Here is a 5,934-nt window from a genome sequence, read left to right as displayed (position 1 = left end):
ACACTGGCATTTACTGTCAATGCAGTTCCTACTTCGATATTGATGGTAAAAGAAAGTGTATGATTTCCTAAGTCCTCTAATAAACTTTCCCGATCCTCATTTCTTTGTAGAAAGCATTTGATCCTTAGTTTGCACTATCTGAGCAAAAGCCAGTGTGGTTTTCAGAATAAACAAATGTCTGCAAATCCATATGCTCACCGAGTCTCATACTTCTGTGAGCCTACTGCCAGTGTATCCTGTCAAAGATGAAGTGAGTTACTGTCTGGTGATTAAAAAATTCTGAATATTCTAAAGTAGTCAGAATATGATGGCTGCTACTTATCTGAACAGTGTTTCTTTATGGTAATCAGAGTAATGGGACGCAGAAGTAAAACCTAAGTCTATACTAGAGAAATTTCGCCATACGAATACTGTTCATACCTAGCAATTCAATAATATCCTATCTTCATCATAGGTAGGAATGTTGAGCTTTTCTTTTACTATGTGTTGAGTAAAACTGCATTTTACATGTATTAAACAGATGTTAATCTGCTCATCAGACTTTTCTAAATAGAATACACGGTATGCTAAAACCTGAGATCAGACAGTTTTGCTTCCATTTCCTGGTTTAAAACCACTCCAGTTGTGCTGGTTATTATGTGAAATGAATAGATACGTAAAAAGATAAACTCAGCAACCACTAAGAAACACTGAGTGCTCTGTTTCAGCTATTTTAACCTTTTAGTATTGTCAGTCACTACGGCTGTTCTAAGTTTAGCTCATGGTAAGATATTTTTTCTTGCTTTTGACATCCTACTACTTATTTGATGGCTGCTCACATACAACCCTTTAGCATTCCCATGCCTGTCACTTCCAGACTTTGCTTGTAGGCTATGTTTCTGAGATGTCTAATTATTCTGATTATTTTTGCTGCATATTCTTCTTCTTTATCTTTCGTTAAAAAAAATTGAGCACATCTTTTCATTCTAGAAGATCACATCCCACCGTCAGCTTTGCTCAGGGAGAATGGATTGATTATTTCTTCGCGTGCCTGTTCACTTCCATGGCTATTATCTTTTCCATTTGTTTCATTGTTTCAGATTTATTTTGCTATAACTTCCTTCTCATTCTTTCCTAACCTCTACTGTCCTTACCACGGATGAATGGGTGTCTTCTAAAGATTCCTTTTTCTATTCAAGAAATCCACGCAGTGAGCAGTTTCGTGTACCTGATACACAATAGCTTTCAAATTCACTTGGGAAAGAAAGGCATAGTCTGTCAGAGAAAAGAAGGTTCTGAAGGCAGATATTTTACATCGCTTGATTTCTTTTCACCCTCAGGATATTGCACAAGTTGTATTTAGTAGACTGAATTTTAGTGAAGTTGGAATGGAAGGTAAACAGAAGTATTTCAGGTTTAAAAAGCAAAATGGAAAAGGGGAGAGAGCTAGGAAAGAAAACATTTTCCTCTCCTTGGCAACAACATCCAGAAATTTGAAGACAATTCGTAGGCTTAATTTGAAACCATTTCAGAACAATTCTTTCAACATACTCCTTTCTTCCTAGCAACAATAGTTCAGAGTCTACTGAGCAGTAAGTGGACAGTAACTCTGGTTTCAGAGGACAAAGCCAGACAAAAGGCTTCATATTTCATCTGCTGCTGCTTGGCATGGCGGAGCATGGCGTGATACGGTGAAGTGAACCATACTCATCAGGTACTCATCTTCCACTTCAGAATCTTCAATTTAGCCTTGAGGATACCCCTTCTGGCTGAAGTTTCAGTAACACTACTAAAGGCGTTCTTTAAATCTCCATTTTCATTATGAAATGATGATTCAAAACTATTTTTTGAAAACTCCCCAAAGCCATGAAGAGTAGCGATCTCAAGATTATAGAGACAATATACCTGAGAAATGAGTGTGATCAGGAGGATATAAAGGAAAACAAGTTCCCTACTCTTGCTTACCAACACGTGTTTTTTTTCCTATGCACTTCAGGTGCAAGCGTAAACACTCATAACTACAGATAAACCACGTGGAAACAGAAACACAAACATGATGTATGTTCCACCGCCAAATGCTCTAGGAGTCTTAACCAAGGTTTACGGAACCAAAAACAGATTGCTAGTTTCTGAGAGATATTTGGTGAAGGCAATGGCTTTGAGGTTTTCAAAGGAATAAGCCATTGTGAGCATAAAAGACAGCCAAGGACTAGGTAACAGTATCGAAACTGGGAGGTATGAGTTTGCTTCTCATCCAAGATAAATGGCAGAGGGGTGTACCTATCGGTGGTAGAAAAAGAGACCTACATCAGACGGATAGGTGGCAAGATTAAATAAAATGCAGGCCACATGGGCAGATGATGTACAAAAGAAAAAGAAAACAAATGAAATCAGAGTCAGCCTGAAGATATTTCTACTAGAAACACCTAAGAGCCATCACCTCCTTTCCTATCACTGTTGTATCACTGTTCCCTGGGAGAAGAAGCTGACCTTCACCACACCTCAGACATGTTTCAGGGAGTTGCAGAGAGTGATAAGGTCTCCCTTGGAGCCTTATCTTCTCCAGACTCAACAATCCTAGCTCCCTCAGCCACTCCCCAAAAGACTTGGATTCCAGACCATTCTCCACTTTCGTTGCCCCTCTCCGGACACATTCCATGGCCTCAAGGTCTTCCTTGGAGTGAGTGGCCCAAAACTGAACACACAGCTCATGTTGTGGCCTCACCAGGCAGACAATCACCTCCTTAGTCCTCTTGAATGATCTTTGAACTCTCTGATATGTACTATCTTTGTGTCTTTGTATACTTGCCTGTGAATTATTCAGGCCCCTCTATGAATTCTGTGAAAAGCATCATCACAAACTGCTAGCAAAGAAATCAATACGGCATAAAACTGCACTGTGATTAAACTAGAAACCTGGAATCAGATACATGGATCATCTAAAAGTAATGGTTCCTATTTATTTATTTATTTCCACGGAAACAAAAAATGATACAAAGGGCACAATAACACAGTTTGATAGAGAAAATTCTCAGCTACAAAGCCTTTTTTTTTCCAACATAAGCACTGTCATCAGCCAATTTGTGCAGACGAGCTGCTTGAGACACTCTTTATTTCACAGTGTGACAGCTGCGCATGGCCATCCAGAACGTGGCTTGCTTTTCACATTGCTGTTGCCACTGTTGAAATGCACTCCGTGTGCTCACATCCACTGTTTGGTCTCCATAAACGTTCAGCAAGTGTTGATGAATATTAATGGATGCCATTTTTTCCCTGCAGTGGAATTCAAATGCAAACCTTTGCTTCATAGATACTTCCACGTCACGCACCACTTTGTCTCACTTGCACATCTGATGCAATCAAGATGGTCACAAAGTGTAATGAAATAGGAACAGAGAGGTTCCACTTCTACCGCCGAATCAGAAACACCCACTTCTGATACCATGAGCAAACATAATAGAACAGGAGGCATTAATTTCAGTGCAGCTCTTGTACAACGTATGAATAAATACAAAATTTTGGTATTCCAGAATTATTTTGATAAAACATAATGCTCATCAGTTATGAATTTTTGTCCAGATTAAAAAAGACTACAAATTGCCATTACGCCTCTCATTAGTGCCACATAGCTTACAGGTGTGTCCTTAGTGCCACATAGCTTACAAGATGCCTGCCTTCTGCATGGTCTCGAACAGGGGTGATGGCAGTGACCACACCATTTCATCTCGTCTCTACTGTGATGAAAGAACAACCTGGGCTATCCTAGTGGTTGGTTTCACCCCAGGAAATTCAGCCAAATCTCATCTTTGTCTTTTGTAGTGAATTCCACAAGAGTGGGACTCATGGTGGCTATACAAGCCAGTAAACAAGGCGTTGCAGTTTCTTGTCACAGGCTACAGCTTTCTAATATGCCAGCAACACATGGCTCTGAGCTTGCTTAGGCCTGCCTGGAGACTTATTTGAGCTCCTTTAGCTGTTGACAGCAATTGTCTACTCACCAAGCCAATAGTGCTTGCTTTTTCTTTACCTGGCTTGAAACAAGCTCCTGCTCCGACACCTAATGTATAATTGCAGCTATTGTCCTGCTATGTGTACCTGCTGAGGTGCATTTAGAAAGACTACAGCACAAACACAGCGGAATCTGCCCAGGCAGAATATCAAAGACAGGAGGGGCTTGTGCAAATACATATGCAGTAAAAGGAAGGCTAGGGTGAATGTGTAGAATTCACCAGCAGAATGGGGCAGGGCAGGCATTAAGGGCATGGAGGGCATGGAGGGCATGGAGGGCATGGAGGGCATGGAGCCTCCTGTGCTGCATGTGATCATCCAAAACAAGATTTGAGAAAATCATGAAGAGCTCAGAACCACAGTGTGACTCCATCAGTGCCAAGACAGAGATGTCATGGATAGCTCTGGGCAAGAAATTGTGGGGGGGACCAGGCACTGTGCACACACCAGTGAAAGAAAGTGCCACGCATTTGTGAGAAAAGTGGTGTTTCATGAGGGAAAATGCCACATATTTTGGGTACAAATGGTATTTCTGTGATCAAATGCCAAAAGTCTGGCAGTGAGTGTCATGATGAGGAGTGTAATGCAGTCTGTTTGGGAGGAATTGGGAGGTATTTCTAAGAGTACTCTATTTTTCTGGGAGAGAATGTCCTATTGAGGGAAGAAAAGTGGTATTTCTTACCAAAAACGCCATCCAGTTCGGAGACAATCTCCTATATGTGGGAGAAGAGTAGTATTTCTGTGAGAAAATGTCCTATTCTTGGTTGCAAGTGCAAAATGTGGTCTTGTCCTCTGATATTTTGGGGAGAAAACCTGTGGTAGTTGTAAGAAAATGGGTATTTCTGGGAGAAAATATCCTATTTTTGGAAGAAAAGGTCAGCTTTCCAACTGAAACGTGGTATTTCTGTGAGAAAATGCCCTACTTGTTGGAGCAAAGGGGGAAATTCTGGGAAGGAATGTCTTCTATTTGAGAGCAACTGTCTTATTTTTGGAGTGCAAACTGGTCCTTTGGGGAGAAAATAGGGTCTATATGGGAGAAAATGTCCTCTTCGGGAGTTTAAAGTAGTACTTTTGAGAGAAAATGGAAGGTATTTCTCAGAAAACGGCAATTTCTGGGAGAAGACAGCATGCTTTGTTGGAAAATGACATCTATTTGTGAGAAAGCTGGGATTCTGGGGAGAAAATGCCACGTTTTAAAAAATAAGCTGGTATTTCCGGGGGAATATGTCCCATCTTTGTTAGAAAACTGGAGTATCTGATGTCAAATGTCATTTTGATGGGAGTAAACATGATATTGAGGAGTGTATAGAAGCGCTCTTGGGATGAAATGTGAGGAATTTCTAAGGGTACTGGCATTCCTGGGAGAAAATGTCTTGTTTCTGAGAGAAAATGTCGTCGTATTTTGGGGGGAGAAACTGGTATTTCTGTGATAAATTGCCCTATTTCTGGGAATAAGTGTCCTATTGAGGAGTGTGAAGTCGTATTTTTGGTAGAAAATGGGAGGTGTTTCTAAGAGAACTGGTATTTCTGGGAGAAAATGTTTTATCTTGGGAGGGAAAGTTCCTATGTCTGTGAGAGAGCTGTGTTTCCGGGAGAAACTGTCTTCTTTAGGCAGAAAAGATCACATATTTGCGAGAAAGCTGGTATTTCTGGGAGGAAATATCATGTTTTTGTTGGAAAATGTCACATTTGCTACTGTTGTGTAGTATTTTGTGGATGAAACATGAAGTATACCTAAGAAAACCTGTATTTCTGGTAGAAAACGTCTTTGGGGAGAAGACTGGTATTTGTGATATATGAAATGTGATACTTGTGGTCGAAACTGTCCTACGTTTGGGCGAAAACTGGTATTTCTGGGAGATAATGTCATTTTATTGGAGCAAGCCATGATTTCGGGAAGAGAAGGTCTTATTTTTGGAAGAAAATGCCGTACCTGCGGGGGGGGGG

Source organism: Centrocercus urophasianus, unplaced genomic scaffold, assembly GCF_019232065.1.
Source record: "Centrocercus urophasianus isolate 14NV4802_14NV808 unplaced genomic scaffold, USGS_Curo_1.0 seq_830, whole genome shotgun sequence".
NCBI classification, from domain to species: domain Eukaryota; kingdom Metazoa; phylum Chordata; class Aves; order Galliformes; family Phasianidae; genus Centrocercus; species Centrocercus urophasianus.
This window is presented reverse-complemented; position numbering follows the sequence as displayed.